Here is a 20925-nt window from a genome sequence, read left to right on the forward strand (position 1 = left end):
GAGGGAAAGTAAGCACAACCTAATGATTTGATTATGGGAGAAAGTGGGCACATACATTATGCCCAAAGGAATAGTCACTGAATTTACACTGGAAAAAATTATTTTCTTACAGTCCTAAGTTTGGGTGACTGTACAGAACAGTGGCTTTAAAAGTTTGGTCCCTGAACCAGCAGTATTAGCATCACCTGGGGACTTGGGTGAACACAAATTTTCAAGCCTTTCAGTAATCACACAAAATTAAGAACTCATGCGTTGCGGCCCATGCTGCGTCAAAAAAAACCCCAAGTGATTCTGAACCATGATATAATTGGAAACAATGGATAAGAAATATAGTCTTCTCTAGGTTTTGTTTGCTTGCAACTTTAATAAATAACAATGATGCTACCAATATTAAATTTGATTGATACAAATCACATAAACGCTTCCTTATGTCAAAGTGGTAAATAGGAAATGTAAAAATTCTGCAGGTGTGCTTCAGCAGAGTCTAAGTAAGCCTAGGGTGGATGATGGTCCAGTAAGGCCAAAGAAAAGACTCAAAGAAAACAGTGGATGCATAGACTTATTGGGGGAACTTAATTAGAGGGAGTCCAAGAACTATTGACTGGACAAAACATGTACTGCTGGGATCTATATGCAGCAAGTTTTTTTTGTTGTTGTTGTTCTGTTTTGTTTTTGTTTTTGTTTTTTAAATCATAGCAACCAACCCTAGCAAATATCAGTGGCCCTTTGCCTCCTTGCATGGCCAGTGTTTCCCAGGGAATCAAGGCTTGCCATCTGGATACTCTTTGTTGAAAGGGAAACCCACCAGGTTTAAAAAAGAAAAAAAAATCACACTTCTCCCTTCTTATTCTCACAAAACTTTCTCAGAGATGGGTCAGAATTAAGGGAAAGAAATTCTTGTCTTGTTCTTTCTGGAACTAACAACTTCCTTGAGAATAGTCTTGCACTAGTGTGGTAAGTACAGAATTAGTGGTCCAGAACGTGAACCATGTTTATGTGTCATGCAGATAAACTTTTTAAAAAGTTATTGGCTATTTATGCATGTCATATTCATTTGTATTATTTAAAGTACTCATTTACATTTTTATATCACTTTGCTACATATTGACTACTTGATAAATTCATTAGCAATATTCTCTGTCTCAGATTCTCTCCTGGTCTATGTTTGGTCTACACTAGATTCCTTCTAAGTGAACTTTTATTCCAATGACTTTTCCAGTCAATCTAATTAATTTTTATATAACCTTTTCAAAATGCCTGCTCATTCTGTTTTATAATTCATTGTTCTTTGGGTGGTGGAACTATCCCTTCATTTGTTTTGTTGAGTAACTTAAATATATTTATTCGAAGACTTTGAAATGTCTCATAAATTTCATTTCATTGTCACGATTGTTGTCTACTTTCCTAAACAATACAATTTTTCATGTTTTTAAATTACTTTCCGGGATCATTTCTGTTGCTATAGTTTAAGGGCCATCATCAGTTCATCTGGCCTTTCCTTTAATGTCTGAGACCCAGCCCACAGAGTAGTTCTGTATCAATTCACACTACTTCAAAGATAGCAGACTCACTAAATCCTGAGTAATACTTTCAAATCCTTTTTTTGAACAATTATTTATTCCTTGTGCTTTTTTTCCCTCTTTATTTCTTTTCTCTTTCTATAATCATCCTTCCATGGCCAATAGCTTTATGACTGCTCCATCAATCCTGTGCTCCTGCCTGTCATGTCATAGGACATTTCACAGCTCCTGCTTAGAGGGGGAGTGGGAATAATACAGGCCCAATCCAAAAGCCAGTGGGCAGTTTGGTTCACATTCTGAGCGGGACTATATGTGGGTCCTTCATCTCACAAGACTAATAGTTTGCTAAAATCTGCAGTATCTGCAGTATCTGGTAATAGAAACATGTTTTGCGCTTTTTTTTTCCCTCCCCATTAGACTCTCACAATGCAAACACATACCCAGACTCTACAAATACTTTTTCTTATTTTCACCTTTGAAGAAGTTTTAATTTCTTTACTTTGGAGATGCCAAATTTTGAGCTACCACTGCCTGTTCCTTAACCTGAACCTATCAATACATCAGCTTCAGTCATTCTTCCCTCTTTATAGTGTTGCTCCACCTTCAGCTCATAAATAGGTTTATCTTTGTTCTTTGTATTGTTTTGTCTAGTTAGTTTTGTTTTATACTTTATCTATCACTGTTACATATTTAAAACAGAAAGAATGTATCAAGGAAAGAAAATTTAAGAACATCTTAGCTGGAAATCACTTAGCTATGAATTTTCAAACTTGAGTCATGACTTTCTACGGAAAAACCACTGGATGGACATTTTATCCCTACGTCAATGGTTTTGTTCAGAAGCAAGCTGCAGGAGATGAGTTAGGAGCCAAGCTGACACTAGAAATGTAGAGATATTCAGGCCTCAGGAAGACAAACAGGGCTGAAGCATCACCTGGGACTTTCTGCTGTGTGCTCAAGAGAGAGCCACAACAGCAAAATTTTGCGGGTATGGACGGAAGTCTAATATCCCAAAGATAATTAAGAATATGCTATAGAAGTAAAAGAGGAACTAATAAAAAAATATCTACGCATCAAGAGTGCAGCTACCAAGAAAATTCACTGGTCTGTCTTTGGTTATGAAATGTTGGACACATGATGTCAAATACTTCTGACCATGAGGCATCTCAATCTGTCAGTAGGGCCAAGACAATAGCCATAGACTCTGCATCATGTTTCTGTTATTTCCTGTTGCTCCTGCTGTCATCACCATCATGATTTGTGTTCAGTGATCTTATCTCCTATGTTCCTGGTTCAAGCAAAGTATTGCAATAAATAACATAAGATTATAGTGCCTTAAATATATTCTTTAGATCAGAAAATTCAAAAATGGTCCTATACTTGGGAACTTGCCATTCTTTGTCTTGGTTTGAAAAAGACCACAGACTCTTCACTATAGAGAACAAACTGAGGGGTACCAGAAGGAAGATGGGTGGAGGATGGGTTAAAAAGACAATGGGGATTAAGGAGAATACTTGGGATGAGCACCAGGTGTTGTAGGTAAGTGATGAATCACTAGATTCTACACCGGAAACTAATATTACACTGTATGTTAACTAACTGGAATTTAAATAAAAACTTGAAAAAAAAAAAGAAGAAAAAGATTGCCAGGAAGTTATAAACCATTACTAATAAACTAATTGGGCAAAGTTCAGAGATAACATTTTGATTGATTCGAAAGAAAGGTATTCAATACTTTCAGATCAAATGCTTTGGTAAATAACGTATTTTAAACATTACATTAAAATGGATTTCTTTGGACTTTAATTTCATGTTTGAGAAAATAGCAAAGGTAATTTCTAGTGTATTGATCCCAAGAATAAAATATTTGCAAGAGGAAACTTTTGAATCATACTCTTAGGTTGATTAACAAATTTATCCCTTATATATTACATCTCTGCATTTAGTAAATTTTAGCAGTCTCTCCAGCTGCATTCCAGTATCCTCATCCATTCTGAGTTATCTGAATAGCAAAAAAACAAGAAAAGATTCAAATCTATTGTAAATTTTGTAAGGAGATAACCTCCAATTCTTGCTTATTTATAGGCACTAGCTCATCAGATATATTCTCTTAGTGTGTATTTGAGTGTGATTTCTTCAGCTTCAATATATAGTTACTTTAAAAATATATAACCTTTATTTTCCCAATTCACAATGCTGTTACTGTAATGACTATCCTTCCAAACTTTGAAGAAAGATATCATCCCATGAGTGAAAGCAGATGAGGGCATCTCAGTCTTATTTCTTGCTAAATGTGACACATGGAAATCTCTGTACAAGTTGTAAACTCATGTATTTACAGGGACTAAGAAATTCATACAATAAAGGGTGATGGAGCCTTTAGCAAATTGGGGCTGTTATATCACCAGAAGGTGGAAAAAAATGTGGAAAGTATACAGATCCACTATTTTTAGGCCCATTACTTAGTCTACAGGTTGCTAATTGTATCCCCAATTCCATTTAAAAGCCTTTTACTTCAAAACAAAACAAAACAAAACCCAAACCTTTTGCCCTGGATTATTCTTTTATATTTACTCTCATTAAAGTTTGGTGAGACATGGAGTGTCCATGTGGCTTAGTCACACGGCAGTGTCTGCCTTCAGCTCAGGTCATGATCCTGGGGTCTTAGGATCAAGCCCCATGTCAAGCTTGATGCTCAGCGGGAGCCTCCTTCTCTCTCTTCCTCTGCAGTTGTCCCTGCTTGTGCTCTCTCTCTCTCTCTCAAATAAACAAATAAAATCTTAAAAAAAAAAAAAATTGGTGAGATTCATTTAAGGCATTGCAGGGAATTTTGTAACATCTAATCTTACACCATAAATCCAATATAAATTTGTGAATCTCAAGTTATTACTTATCTTCAAAGGCTGTATATAGGAAGAACTGACCTCTTCCAATTAAAAAAAATAATATTGTCTCTTAATCTTCCATTCAAATTAATTTATGACTGATGATATTTCCAAATTTTATTAAAATTATAAAATGATTTAGATGTATTTATTAGCTTTGCATGGCAAACAGCAAAGCATATTAATTTCTTCCTTGTTAATATTATGCTTTTATTATTATGAACCAGGGTATGTATAAGAGACAACCGAAATTATTACTGTTTTGGGCATAGGTTCATCAGTGCTTAAATGTAGTAGCCTAAATAATCTCATCCCAAAAAGAATGGTATTAACAACTACTTGTGGGTGCATCTTTACAACTAACATCTCAGTAATAAAGAGATGTTACTTTAAAGCAAGGCTTTCTCAAGTGTGGGCCCCAAAAAGTTTCTCATGTGGTCAAGGGAGTCAAATCATCTTTATATGCCATTTTTGCACTTCACATGCCATCCTGTGGTCTCTAGTACTACCAGCTCCCAATTTTTATCATGTTCAGGCACCTATTTTAGAAGTAAAAGCAAGAATAATAAATTTAGACTTCAGCAGATAAGAGGAATTTGTTTCCAGGACTTATAAAATAAATACAGACATGAAAAGAGCTACTATTAATGCCTTAATATTTGATATGCATTTGGTCAACCAACATAGATTTCATATAACATTAAGTTTTATAGTATATTTGTTAGAAAGAATATCACTTTAGTTTGGAAACAACTTTTGGTGGACATATTCATTCATTAGTTTATCAAAATAACATGTGGGCACAACATTTACGTATAAGAGAGATATTTGGAATATCACATTATTCATTAAATCTATTCTTTTTTTATGTTTATTTATTTTGTTTAGTTATCCCTACACCCAACATAGGGTTGAAATTTATAATCCCAAGGTCAAGAGTCACATGCTTTTCTGACTGAACTGGCCGGACGCCCTCATTCTTCTTTTATTTTTTTTTATTTTTTATTTATTTATTTTTTAAATATTTTATTTATTTATTTCACAGAGAGAGATCACAAGCAGGCAGAGAGGCAGGCAGAGAGAGAGATAGAGGAGGAAGCAGGTTCTCTGCTGAGCAGAGAGCCCGATGTGGGACTCAATCCCAGGACCCTGAAATCATGACCTGAGCCGAAGGCAGAGGCTTAACCCACCGAGCCACCCAGGCACCCTCATTCTTCTTTTAATAAACAAATATTTGTTATGATAAAGTGTTTAGTTTTCAGGTGTATATTACAGTTATAAGAAAATTGGAGTTACTCTCTCCCTTTTTTTCACTATTTTTGTCATTTCCTCAGGAAATTTTTATTTTTCATCCAATTTGTACTAAATATTTATATTTGATTCTTAGCTGCTGTATCAAAATATCACAAACTGGGTGGCTTAAAACAACCAAATTTATTCTATCACCGTTCTGGAAGCTAAAAGCCCAGGATCAATATGATGGATGTTCCATGGTCCCTCTGAAATCTGAAGGGGTGAATCCTTCCTTGCTTCTTCCTGGTTTGTGTTTATTCGCCTGCAATCTTTTGTGGTCCTTGGTTTACAGCTACTACACTTCCACCTCTCTTTCCATCATTACATGGTGTCTCCTCTCTTGGGTCTCTGTCTCTTCTCTTAGAGGACACCAATCATATTTGGAAAAAGTCTGCTTTGTTTCAGTACTGCCTCATCTTAATTTGATAATATCACAAAGACCCTATTTCCCTATAAAATAACATTCACGAATACTGGAAATTTGGGGCACCTGGGTGGCTCAATGGGTTAAAGCCTCTGCCTTTGGCTCAGGTCATGATCTCAGGGTCCTGGGATCGAGCCCCACATTGGGCTCTCTGATTAGCAGGGACCCTGCTTCTCCCTCTCTCTCTGCCTGCCTCTCTGTCTACTTGTGATCTTTCTCTCTCTGTGTCAATAAATAAATAAAATCTTTTTAAAAAATGAGTACTGAGAATTAGGATTTCAGCATACCTTATTGAGGAACACAGTTCAATCCCAAATAGCTTATCCTACAGGCCTCCAAATTTACATATTTCCTTTTTGCTAAATATACTCCCTAATCACAATATCCCCCAAAGTCATAATCCATCCTACCATCAACTTGAAGTCTAAAATTTTATCTAAATATCATCAACTCAAAAAGTTCCAAATATTATCACCTCAGTGATTTGAATCAGTTATGGATGAGATTCAATGTATGTGTTCCTCTTTGTGGAAAGCAAGCTATATACTTCTAAAATCAATGCCAGTGAATTCCCATTCCAAAAGGAAGAAATTACAATGAATAAAGGGATCATGAGTCCCAAGCAAGATGGCACCTCAGTTGGGCAAATTCTATTAGGTTTCAGGGCCACATAATAATCATCTGTGTCCTGGTACTCTGGGACTACTGGGATGGCAGCCCTGCTCTTTAGGTCCACTAGCGTGTGGGGTGGCTGTTCTCACCCTCTGCAGTCCACCACTGGCCATGCCTGTACATGCATGGTTCTGGTCTCAGAGTCTTTCTTCCTTCCTTCACTCTGACTCTGTTCCTTTCCTCCCAGAATGGTGACATTTCTATTGGTATAAAGTTTTCAAAATTTTTTCTTTCTCTTGTGCAATCCATGAAAGTCCAAAACAATCAGACAAGAAAGTAGTATACAGATCTTTCCTGTGCAATTGCATTTCTATTCCTGGCTTCCACTAAGATGGTTTATTAGATCCATGAATTGCACAACTCATCTCTTGAAAATTTCCCAGCCTCAATCTTAGTGTTCTCTCCAGAGCACACTTTCTTCTTTTTTTTAATATGGATGTGCTGAGAGTTTTCCAAATCATCAAGTGGTGCTTCTTATTTGCTTAATACTTTATTCTTCAATTTATATCTTTCCTCTCACATTTTATTATAAGCAATAAGGAGAAAACAGGTTGCTCCTTCCACATTTTGTTTGAAAATTTCCTCAGCCAAATAACCAAAATTCATCACTTATAAGTTCTACTTCTCACTAAAAACTAGTAAATCATTCACCTGAGTTCACTTTCAAAAATGTCCTTTTCTCCAATGTCCAATAGTATGTTTGTCATTGCCTTTTTCACCTGATCTCACCAGAAGGAACAAAATGATGTTCTTCTCTTATATAATAGCTGGCTGGGTTTCCTTTGGCTCTTTCAATTCAAATACTGTGAAAACAATCACAGTGAAGGTACTATCCACTCAAATTGTGATTGCAAGACTGCTGAACAGTTTTTAATATAAAAAGCATTAATCATATCACGGGGGGACTCACTGTGGATGGGAAGTCCTTAAGAACTGCTAAGATATGTGAGGTTAAAGTAAAAAAAAAAATGATATTTAAGGTGCTCTTAAGTAGAGTAACAATATTAAAAGTCATAAATCACAGTTTTAAATAATAAGCATAAATCATCATATAATGCTAATAATTTCATAATATCAAAAGTAATGTTGATTTTTGTATTTCAACCAAGGCATCTGTGGGAGTTATGGAGGTGTGCCATCTACATATTTCTTCAAGAAAGAACTCACTGAGAGCAATGTAATTATCTGACAGCCTCAAACCACAGTACTCATGCCAAGAATATGCATGTTTGAGATTTTCACTGACAAATCATGGCCACGTGAAACAGATTCCAGGTTTTTTCTACCCAAGTTGGGAGTGGACATTTTTAATGGACAATCTTATTAATTAATTAATTAATTTATTTATTTATTTTTATTTTTTTATAAACATGCAATGTTTTATTAGCCCCAAGGGTACAGGTCTGTGAATCACCAGGTTTACACACTTCACCGCACTCACCATACCACATACCCTCCCCAATCTCCATAACCCCACTACCCTCTCCCTCCCCCCCTTCCCCCGGTAACCCTCAGTTTGTTTCATGATATTAAGGGTCTTTTATGCTTTGTCTCCCTCCTGTTTCATTTTTCTTTTCATTTATTTCATTTTTTTCTTTTTTCTTTTTTCTTTTTCTATTTCATTTATTCTTTTTTCATTTATTCTTTTCCTACCCCCAACGCCCCTCATGTTGCATCTCCACTTCCTCATATCAGGGAGATCATATGACAGTTGTCTTTCTCCAATTGACTTATTTTGCTAAGCATAATACCCTCTAGTTCCATCCATGTTGTCACAAAAGGCAAGATTTCATTTTTGATGACTGCATACTATTCCATTGAATATATACCATTTCTTTATCCATTCATCTGTTGATGGACATCTAGGTTCTTTCCATAGTTTGGCTATTGTGGACATTGCTGCTATAAACATTCAGATGCACATGCCCCTTCGGATCACTACATTTGTATCTTTAAGGTAAATACCCAGTAGTGCAATTGCTAGGTTGTAGGATAGCTCTATTTTCAACTTTTTGAGGAACCTCCATGCTGTTTTCCAGAGTGGTTGCACCGGCTTGCATTCCCACCAACATGTAGGAGGGTTCCCCTTTCTCCTCATCCTCAACAGCATCTGTCATTTCCTGACTTGTTAATTTCAGCCATTCTGACTGGTGTGAGGTGGTATCTCATTTTGGTTTTGATTTGTATTTCCCCAATGCTGAGTGATGTGGAGCACCTTTTCATGTGTCTGTTGGCCATCTGGATGTCTTCTTTGCAGAAATGTCTGTTCATGTCCTCTGCCCATTTCTTGATTGGATTATTTGTTCTTTGGGTGTTGAGTCTGCTAAGCTCTTTATAGATTTTGGATACTAGCCCTTTATCTGATATGTCGTTTGCAAATATCTTCTTCCATTCTGTCAGTTGTCTTTTGGTTTTGTTAACTGTTTCCTTTGCTGTGGAAAAGCTTTTGATCTTGATGAAGTCCCAAGAGTTCATTTTTGCCCTTGCTTTCCTTGCCTTTGACGATGTTCCTAGGAAGAAGTTCCTGCAGCTGACATCGAAGGGGTTGCTGCCTGTGTTCTCCTCAAGGATTTTGATGGATTCCTGTCTCACATTGAGGTCCTTCATCCATTTTGAGTCTATTTTTGTGTGTGGTGTAAGGAAATGGTCCAGTTGCATTTTTTTGCATGTGGCTGTCCAATTATCCCAACACCATTTGTTGAAGAGACTATCTTTTTCCATTGGACATTCTTTTCTGCTTTGTTGAAGATTAGTTGACCATAGAGTTGAGGGTCTATTTCTGGGGATCTCTATTCTGTTCCACTGACCTCTGTGTGTGTTTTTGTGCCAGTACCATGCTGTCTTGATGATGACAGCTTTGTAGTAGACCTTAAAGTCTCGAATTGTGATACCACCAACTTTGGCTTTCTTTTTTCAATATTCCTCTGGCTATTCGAGGTCTTTTCTGGTTCCATTTAATTTTGGAATTATTTGTTAAATTTCCTTGAAAAAAAAATGGTTGGGATTTAGATAGGGATTGCATTAAATATGTAGATTGCTTTAGAAATCATAGACATTTTCACAATATTTGTTCTTCCAGTCCAGGAGCATGGAACATTTTTCCATTTCTTTGTGTCCTCCTCAATTTCTTTCATGAGTATAGTTTTCTGTGTATAGATTGTTTGCCTCTTTGGTTAGGTTTATTCCTAGGTATCTTGTGGTATTGGGTGCAATTGTAAATGGGATAGGCACCTTAATTTCTCTTTCTTCTGTCTTGTTGTTGGTGTAAAGAAATGCAACAGATTTATGTGCATTGATTTTATATCCTGACACTTTACAGAATTCCTGTACAAGTTATAGCAGATTTGGAGTGGAGTCCTTTAGGTTTTCCACATATAGTATCATATCATCTTCAAAGAGTGATAGTTTGACTTCTTCTTTGCTGATTTTGAGGCCTTTAATTTCTTTTTGTTGTCTGATTGCTGAGGCTAGGACTCCTAGTACTATGTTGAATAGCAGTGGTGATAATGGACATCCCTGCCGTGTTCCTGACCTTAGCAGAAAAGCTCTCGGTTTTTCTCCATTGGGAATGATATTCACAGTGGGTTTTTCATAGATGGGTTGGATAATATTGAGGTATGTGCCATCTATCCCTACACTTTGAAAAGTTTTGATCAGGAAGCGATGCTGTACTTTGTCAAATGCTTTTTCAGCATCTATTGAGAGTATCATATGGTTCTTGTACTTTCTTTTATTAATGTATTATATCACATTGATTGATTTGCACATGTTGAACCAACCTTGCAGCCTGGAATAAATATCACTTGATCGTGGTGAATAATCCTTTCAATGTACTGTTGGGTCCTATTGGGAAGTATTTTGGTGAGAATTTTCGCATCTGTGTTCATCAAGGATATTGGTCTGTAATTCTCTTTTTTGATGGGATCCTTGTCTGGTTTTGGGATCAAGGTAATGCTGACCTCATAAAATGAGTTTGGAAGTTTTCCTTCCATTTCTATTTTTTGGAACAGTTTCAGGAGAATAGGAATTAATTCTTCTTTAAATGTTTGGTAGAATTCCCCTGGGAAGCCGTCTGGCCCTGGGCTCTTGTTTGTTGGGAGATTTTTGATGACTGCTTCAATCTCCTTACTGGTTATGGGTCTGTTCAGGTTTTCTATTTCTTCCTGGTTCAGTTGTGGTAGTTTATATGTCTCTAGGAATGCACCCATTTCTTCCATATTTTCAAATTTGCTGGCGTATTGTTGCTCATAATATGTTCTTATAATTGTTTATATTTCTTTGGTGTTGGTTGTGATCTCTCCTCTTTCATTCATGATTTTATTTATTTGGGTCCTTTCTCTTTTCTTTTTGATAAATCTGGCCAGGGGTTTATCAATCTTATTAATTCTTTCAAAGAATCAGCTGCTAGTTTTGTTGATTTGTTCTTGTTTTTTTTTTTGGTTCCTATTTCATTGATTTCTGCTCTGATCTTTAGTATTTCTCTTCTCCTGCTGGATTTAGGATTTTTTTTTTTTTCCTGTTCCTTCTCCAGCTCCTTTAGGTGTAGGGTTAGGCTGTGTATTTGAGACCTTTCTTGTTTCTTGGGAAAGGCTTGTACAGCTATATATTTTCCTCTCAGGACTGCCTTTGCTGTGTCCCACAGATTTTGAACAATTGTGTTTTTATTATCATTTGCTTTCATGATTTTTTTCAATTCTTCTTTAATTTCCTGGTTGACCTATTCATTCTTTAGTAGGATGCTCTTTAGTCTCCATGTATTTGCGTTCTTTCCAAATTTCCTCTTGTGATTGAGTTCTAGCTTCAGAGCATTGTGGTCTGAAAATATGCAGGGATTGATCCCAATCTTTTGATACCAGTTGAGACCTGATTTAGGACCCAGGATGTGATCTATTCTGGAGAATGTTCCATGTGCACTAGAGAAGAATGTGTATTCTGTTGCTTTGGGGTGGAATGTTCTGCATATACCTGTGATGTCCATCTGGTCCAGTGTGTGATTTAAAGCCTTTATTTCCTTGTTGATCTTTTGCTTGGATGATCTGTCCATTTCAGTGAGGGGAGTGTTAAAGTCCCCTACTATTATTGTATTATTGTCCATGTGTTCCTTTGATTTTTTTATTAATTGTTTTATATAGTTGGCTGCTCGCATGTTAGGGGCATAGATATTTAAAATTGTTAGATCTTCTTGTTGGACAGACCCTTTGAGTATGATATAGTGTCCTTCCTCATCTCTTATTATAGTCTTTGGCTTAAAATCTAATTGATCTAAGGATTGCCACCCCAGCTTTCTTTTGATGTCCATTAGCATGGAAAATTGTTTTCCATGACCTCACTTTAAATCTGGAGGTGTCTTTGTGTCTAAAATGAGTTTCTTGTAGACAGTATATTGATGGGTTTTGTTCTTTTATCCCTTCTGATACCCTGTACCTTTTGACTGGGGCATTTAGCCCATTTACACTCAGAGTAACTATTGAGGGGTATGAATTTAACCCCATTGTATTGCCTGTAAGGTGACTATTACTGTATATTGTCTCTGTTCCTTTCTGGTCTACTACTTTTAAGCTGTCTCTTTGCATAGAGAACCCCTTTCAATATTTCCTGTAGAGCTGATTTGGTGTTTACAAATTCTTTTAGTTTTTGCTTGTCCTGGAAGCTTTTAATCTCTCCTATTTTCAATGATAGCCTAGCTGGATATAGTAATCTTGGCTGCATGTTTTTCTCATTTAGTGCTCTGAATATATCATGCTAGTTCTTTCCGGCCTGCCAGGTCTCTGTGGATAAGTCTGCTGCCAATCTAATATTTCTACCATTGTATGTTACAGACTCCTTGTCCCAGGCTGCTTCCAGGATTTTCACTTTGTTGCTAAGACTTGTAAATTTTACTATTAGGTGACGGGGTGTGGACCTATTCTTATTGATTTTGAGTGGGGTTCTCTGTGCCTCCTGGATTTTGATGCTTGTTCCCTTTGCCATAGTAGGGAAATTCTCTCCAATAATTCTCTCAAATATACCTTCTGCTCCCCTCTCTCTTCCTTCTTCTTCTGGAATCCCAATTATTCTAATGTTGTTTCATCTTATGGTATCACTTATCTCTCGAATTCTTCCCTCGTGGTCCAGTAGTTGTTTTTCTCTCTTTTGTTCAGCTTCTTTATTCTCTGTCATTTGGTCTTCTATATCACTAATTCTCTCTTCTGCCTCATTTATCCTAGCAGTAAGAGCCTCCATTTTTGATTGCACCTCATTGATAGCTTTTTTTATTTCAACTTGGTTAGATTTTAGTTCTTTAATTTCTCCAGAAAGGCTTTTATTTCTCCAGGCAGGGTTTTTCTAATATCTTCCATGCTTTTTTTGAGCTTGGCTAGCACCTTGAGAATCATCATTCTGAACTCTAGATCTAACATATTACCAATGTCTATATTGATTATGTCCCTAGACTTTGGTACTGCCTCTTGTTCTTTTTTTGTGGTGAGTTTTTCCACCTTGTCATTTTATCCAGATAACAATATATGAAGGAGTGAATAAAATACTAAAAGGGTGGCAAAGACCCCAGGAAAATATGCTTTAACCAAATGAGAAGAGACCCCAAATCATGGAGGTAAGAAAGGGGGTAAAAAGAAGTTCAGGAAAAAAAAAAAATTAAAAAAAAAAAAAAAGAAAAAATATAAAAAAGAAAATGCATATATTTTAGACTGGTGAATAGAACAGGGTTACCCACCTAACTTGGGGAGTATTTTGGTCTCTTAGAAGAAACTACCTCCCAAAATTTTAAAGAATGAAAACATATATAAGGGTAAACACAATGAAGGGATGGAATATGACTATAAAGATTAAAAAAATAATTTTTAAAGAAGGAATTGATAAGATAAGTTTGTTGGGAAAATAAAGAAAAAAAAAGTGGAGAAATTTTGCTCAGGCTAGAGAATAGAACAAAGCCCTATGCTAGATTTAGGGTATATTTTGATCTATTAGAAGAAGTTGTATCCCAATTTTTTTAGAAGAAAAAAACCCAATGTGTATACCAAAAATAAAGTTTGATACAATGAAGGATAACATATGACTGTAATAATGAAGGTTCAAAAGAGATTTTTTAATTTTTTTTTATGGAAGGTATTATTAAGATAAACTAGTTAAAAAATGTTAAAAGAGGAAAGGGTAAAAGTTAAAAAAGAATTTAGCAGAAGAAAAAAAATAAAATTAAAAGAAAATAATTAACTTTGCAAGACTAACGAATCATGGGGAGAAAACCATGAGTTCCATGATTTATTTTCTCCTCCTCTGGAATTCCGCTGTTCTCCTTGGTAAGTGAATTTGGTCTTGGCTGGATTTCTTTCTGATCTTCTCGGGGAGGGGCCTGTTGTAGTGATTCTGAAGTGTCTTTGCCTGAGGTGGAATTGCACTGTCCCTTACCAGGGGCCAGGCTAAGTAATCTACTTGGGTTCGCTTCTGGGAGCTTTTGTTCCCTGAACATTTTCCATAGAGTTCTGGAGGACAAGAATGGAAATGGCAGCCTCCCAATCTCTGGCCCGGAGGAACCGAGAGCTCGGGGCCCCACTCCTCAGTTCGCCCTCAGAGAAAAGTGCTTAATCATTCCCGTCTCCCTGCCCTCTGGCTGTGCTCTGAGCTCATCCAGCCTCTGACCAAACGTCTCTGTCTCTGGCACATAGCCCTACCTGGAGTCTCCAAACCCCACAGATCCCTGTGCTCTTTTGGGGGGCCTCCCCACAACTTGTGGGGTCTCCGCTCACAGAGCAGTAGCCTGTGCTATGGATCACAATTCAAGGTAACCCCGAGTTAAGAGCTCACTCCTCAGCTCTGTCTCTGTAGCCAGCTTCCCTGCTCTAATACCTGTGAGCCCTGTGACACTCAGACACTCCCTATCCTTCTGTGACCCCGTGGGACCTGAGGCCACGCTGTCCCTGCATGGGCTTCACCCCAGCTTAGCCTCTGGAGTGATGCCCCTCAGTGGAGCAGACTTTTAAAAGTTCTGATTTTGTGCTCCGTTGCTCCACCACTTGCTGGGAGCCAGATCTTCCCCCCGCAGTCTATCTTCCCGTTGCTTTAGATTCACTTCTCTGCCAGTCCTACCTTTCAGAAAGTGGTTGATTTTCTGCTCCTAGAATTGCTGTTCTTCTTCTCTTCGATCTCCTGTTGGATTTGTAGGTGTTCGGGATGGTTTGATAAGCTATTGAGCTGATCTGATACTTGATGTTGTCTCAGCCTGTTACTTCTCTCCAATCTTGACTTCTCCCTCCTTAATGGGCAATCTTTGCCTTGAAGCCCTCCACTGACCTGGATGAGGAATTTTCATAAATGAACTGCAGTCTGAAGGTCCTTGTACTGAATTCTCTTTTCTTCTAGGTTTTCCATGCCCATTGCAATACCCATTACCCTTTACCAATCACAAGTGTTTCCTCCTCAAAATCCTTTGTGCTTCTAATTCCTTTCCCTAATATCCAAACTATCGGAATATTAATATCCAATTAATTATGGCTAACTTGACTTATAGGTCAAGCTCCACATGCAATCAATTTTCTGTTTTCTTCTACATTAAAAAAAGGTAATACTCAATTAGATGTTGGCAGCAAGTGTTTGGTAGTATTGAACAATTTCCTGTTTCAGATTAAACATGGATCCAGAAGTTTTGGTGAGACTCACACTGATGTTTTCTTTATATATTCTGGCTACTGCTAAAGCAATAAGCACAGCATAATCAAAAGTGAGTAAAGTAAACATTTCACCTTGGGAGTCTCCATGAATAGATGCACCTTAATGCATTTTTGGGCGCATTTGACTTGTGAAAGTATTTTTTCATGTCCTGGTGAAGAATTTGGACACCATTTTCAATGTGCCTCATAACATGTCTTTGTTTTCTTAGTCAAAAAAAAAAAAAAAAAAAAAAATTAGAAAAGCGTCAGAATCCAGCAATCAAACTATTTGTAATAAGAAGTTCCTTTTGGGGACAAGATGGTGGGGAAGTAGGAGGAGGCGCCTTTTCAACCTGTACCCTAAAGTGAGCTGATAATCTATGAAAGAACTCCGATCATCCATGAAATCAGCCTGAGATCAGAATTATACACATCTGGATCTCTAGAGGGGCAGAAGACGCCAGTGGGCAGGTAAAGCGGAGTGGGAAAGGCAGACTGATATCAGAAGATAAACAAAAGGGGGAGGGAGCCACCAGAGGTGACCAGTTGAAAGTAATACACCTAATACGAGCAAGAGTGCCCTGCGTCTGGGGACCAGCATTAACTTGGAGACTGGTTGAAAGCACTCCAAAAGAGCAAAAGATCACGGGGGGAAATTGTGGGAATCGGGGCGCCTAGGGACAGGGGCTTAAGTCCCCTGTCCCAGGACAGCCTCCCCTGGCGCTGAGCCCGAGAGTGTGGTGGAGAAACCAGGTCTTGGTCCCTGAGCTGCCAGCGCCCCAAGATTGCATGGGTTCTAGTCCCTGTGAGGGGATGGGAGCCACGCCGGTCTGCAGAATGCGCGAGCCCTGCTACAGAGCCTGAGATGCGGGCACCCCTCATCCTCCCCTGAGAAAGGTACAAAGGCCCAGCTGGCGCTCTTTGACATGCGCCATTGTTTCAGAGCCTAAGACGCGCGCCCCAAACTCTCCCCTGAGAGAGGTGCGCAAAGACCCAGCCTGGTGCTTTCGGACCTGTGCCCCATTCTCAGAGCCTGAGACACGAGTGCGATCCACAGCCTCCCCTGAAAAATGTGCGTGCAAGCCAGGCGCTCTTAGACCCAGAAAGACCAGGCACCCCCAGCCCGGGCCAGTGGGAAAATCTCAGTGTGTGATCACTGCTTGGAACCTCTCTGGTGGTCTGGAGCTGCCCAAACAGCCGCCGCTGCTTTGGTTTTGGGTACAAGCAGAAGATCCTGGGGTCCCAGGGACCATGACTCGGAACCTGCTCTGCCAGCGGCCAAGGGGGATTTATATGGGCTCTGCAACACCCACAGAAGAACAGACTGAGGCTTCTCTCTGAGAGGGAGGTCAGGGTGCAGTTTGCTTTCCTCTAAACCTACAAAAACCATCAAAAGCGGTCGAGGCGAGAGGAAAAAAAAAAAAAAAGGTGAACAAACATAAAAACCTCCAGAGAACAAAAGCCTGAAAAAACCGGTTTCCTCAGAGCCCACCCCCTTGAGGGGGACTGGAGGACTTAACTCAGGGAACATCATTGACTGAAAACCCACGTGGCAGCCCCCCCCCCCCCCCCCCCCAGAAAACCAACCAGGAAAGGGGAAAAAAAAAAAAAAGCCTACAAGAGAACCACCACCACTACTTCTGGCTCATTTTTTTATATAGATAATTTTTTAACCTATTTACCATCACAGCGAGCTGTCCAGTACATCAAATACCATAATGACCTTCTAACCTGAACTTTTTGATACATACACCTGTGTTTTTCTTTTGCCTTTCTATTTTTTGAATTTTTTTAAAATTTTAGTTTAGTCTAGTTTATTCCTTTTTTATTTTTATTTTCTAATAATCATATAGAGTTAAACTTCAAAGTAATCCCCTTTCCCCAATCAATACTACCCCTATAGGTAAACCAATTTTTAATCCCCCTTTAGCCTAGGAAAGTTGAGTCCTTTAACAAAAATATCAAGATACATCCAGGAAGAATCAAAACAACCTTCCTCGCCCACACTGAGAATTTATAACCACCCTCCCATCTTTTTCTTCCACCAGTGTTTCTGTGTTTTTGTGTTTGTCCTGATAGTATATAAATCTTACACTTGGGGTTTTTTTGACAAGGTTCTTCCTTTATTTGCATATATATATATTTTTTTTCTCTTGTTATATACTTTTATCAGTCTTTTTGTTTGTCTGTTTTTGTTTGTATACCTCATAAATCTTACCTTGGGGCCCATTTGGGCCAAACCTTCTCTTTCATCTTCCCTTTCTTTCCTGTCTCTCTCTCTCTCTCTCTTTTTTTTTCTTTTACTTTTCTTTTTTCTCTCATTTGGGTGGGGAATACTGATTGCTCAGAAGTGTTCCAGGGTGCACCCAGACTGCACCATGGTTGATACAACCAGCTACATATGTTCAGTCATCTCTCACCAAAATGACTAGGAGGAGGAATGCCCAACAGAAGAAAAATACAGAGGATGGACCTTCTGCAACAGAGCTAACGGCTATCAACATAGACAATATGTCGGAAAGAGAATTCAGGCTAACAATTATCTAGGCAATAGCTAGGTTGGAGAAAGCCATGGATGACCAAACGGAATTGATTAGGGCCAAGCTGAAAGCGACCAGACAGGATGTTCACAATGTTAGGGCAGAGCTAAAAGCTACCAGAGCTGAGGTTCACAATGCTCTCAATGAGTTCCAATCTAATCTAAATTCTCTCAAAGCTAGGGTAACTGAGACAGAAGATAGAATTAGTGATCTGGAGGACAAACAGATAGAGAGAAAGGATCAAGAGGAAGCCTGGAACAAACAGCTTAGAAACCATGAAAACAGAATCAGGGAAATAAATGACACCATGAAACGTTCCAACGTCAGAATTATTGGAATCCATGAAGGGGAGGAGAAAGAAAGAAGTCTAGAAGATATAATGGAACAAGTTCTTCATGAAAATTTTCCCAATCACGCGAATGGAACGAGTGTTCATGTATTAGAGGCTGAACGGTCTCCACCCAAGATTATAGATTCCAGAAAAACATCAAGGCACCTGATAGTCAAATTGAGGAATCATAATTGTAGGTATAATCTCTTGAAAGCCGCTAGGACAAAGAGGTTCCTTACTTACAGAGCAAAGCCCATCAGAATAACATCACACCTGTCCACAGAGACCTGGCAAGCCAGAAAGGGCTGGCAAGATATATTCAGGGCACTAAATGAGAAGAACATGCAGCCAAGAATACTTTATCCAGCAAGACTGACATTCAAAATGGATGGAGAGATAAAGAGTTTCCAAGACCGGCTAGGCTTAAAAGACTATGCAACCACCAAGACAACACTGCAAGAAATATTAAGGGGGGTTCTATAAAAGAGGAAAAATCCTAAGAATAGCATTGAACAGAAATATGGAGACAATCTACAGAAAGACAATCAAAGGTAACACGATGTCAAGAAAAACGTATCTATCAATAATCACTCTCAATGTGAATGGCCTAAATGTGCCCATAAAATGGCACAGGGTTGCAGATTGGATAAAACGACAGGAACCATCCATATGTTCTCTATGAGAGACCCATTTTGAACCTAAAGATACACCCAGACTGAAAGTGAAGGGATGGAGAAGCATCTTTCATGCCAATGGGCCTCAAAAGAAGGCTGGGGTTGCGATTCTCATATCAGATAAATTAGATTTTAAACTAAAGACTGTAGTCAGAGATACAGAAGGACACTACATAATCCTTAAAGGGACTGTCCACCAAGATGATCTAACAATTGTAAATATCTATGCCCCCAATATGGGAGCAGCCAATTACATAAGAAAGCTGTTAATCAAGATAAAGAGTCATATTGATATGAATACATTGATAGTAGGAGATCTTAACACACCTCTCTCAGAAATAGACAGATCATCAAAGCAGAAAATCAATAAAGAAACAAGAGCATTGAATGACACATTGGACCAGATGGACCTCATAAATATATACAAAACATTCCACACTAAAACAACAGAATACTCATTCTTCTCAAGTGCACATGGAAGCTTCTCAATAATAGACCACATACTGGGTCACAAATCAGGACTCATCCAATAACAAAAGACTGAGATTATTCCCTGCATATTTTCAGATCACAATGCTTTAAAACTGGAGCTCAATCACAAGGAAAAGTTCAGAAGGAACTCAAACACCTGGAAGCTAAAGACCACCTTGCTTAAGAATGCTTGGATCAACCAGGAGATCAAAGAAGAACTGAAACAATTCATGGAAACCAATGAGAATGAAGACACTTCGGTCCAAAACCTATGGGATACAGCAAAGACGGTCCTAAGGGGGAAATACATAACCATCGAAGCCTCCCTCAAAAAAATTGAAAAATCCAGAACACAGCAGCTGTCTCTACACATTAAAGAACTGGAGAATCAACAAAAAATCAAACCAACTCCACACATAAGAAAGGAAATACTCAAGATTAGAGCTGAGATCAATGAGGTAGAAACCAGAGATACAGTAGAACGTATCAATGAAACTAGAAGCTGGTTTTTTGAAAGAATCAATAAGATCGATAAACCATTGGCCATACTAATCCAAAAGAAAAGAGAGAAAACCCAAATTCATAAAATTATGAATGAAAAGGGAGAGATCACAACTAACACCAAGGAAGTAGAAACAATCATCAGAAGTTATTATCAACAGTTATATGCCAATAAGTTAAGCAACCTAGATGAAATGGATGCATTCCTGGAAAACTATAAACTCCCAAAATTGAACCAGGAAGAAATCGACAACCTAAATAGACCTATATCTAGTAACGAGATTGAAGCAGTGATCAAGAACCTCCCAAAAAACAAGAGCCCAGGACCTGACGGATTCCCTGGGGAATTCTACCAAACTTTCAAAGAAGAAATAACACCTATTCTCCTGAAGCTGTTTCAAAAAATTGAAGCAGAAGGAAAACTTCCAGACTCTTTCTATGAAGCCAGCATTACCCTGATCCCCAAACCAGGCAAAGACCCTACCAAAAAGGGAAATTTCAGATCAATATCACTGATGAATATGGATGCTAAGATTCTCAACAAGATCCTAGCAAACAGGATCCAACAGCACATTAAAAAGATTATCCACCATGACCAGGTGGGATCCATTCCTGGGCAACAAGGATGGTTCAACATTCGCAAATCAATCAATGTGATAGAACAAATTAATAAGAAAGAGAGAAGAACCACGTGGTCCTCTCAATTGATGCAGAAAAAGCATTTGACAAAATCCAGCATCCGTTCATGATTAAAACGCTTCAAAGTATAAGAGAGGGAACATTCCTGAACTTCATCAAATCTATCTATGAAAAACCCACAGCAAATATCATCCTCAATGGGAAAAAGCTTTCAGCCTTCCTGTTGAGATCAGGAACACGACAAGGATGCCCACTCTCACCACTCTTGTTCAACATAGTATTAGAAGTCCTAGCAACAGCAATCAGACAACAAAGAGAAATAAAATGTATCCG

Source organism: Enhydra lutris, unplaced genomic scaffold (assembly GCF_002288905.1).
Source record: "Enhydra lutris kenyoni isolate GAN:26980312 unplaced genomic scaffold, ASM228890v2 scaffoldscaffold21, whole genome shotgun sequence".
Lineage (NCBI taxonomy): Eukaryota > Metazoa > Chordata > Mammalia > Carnivora > Mustelidae > Enhydra > Enhydra lutris.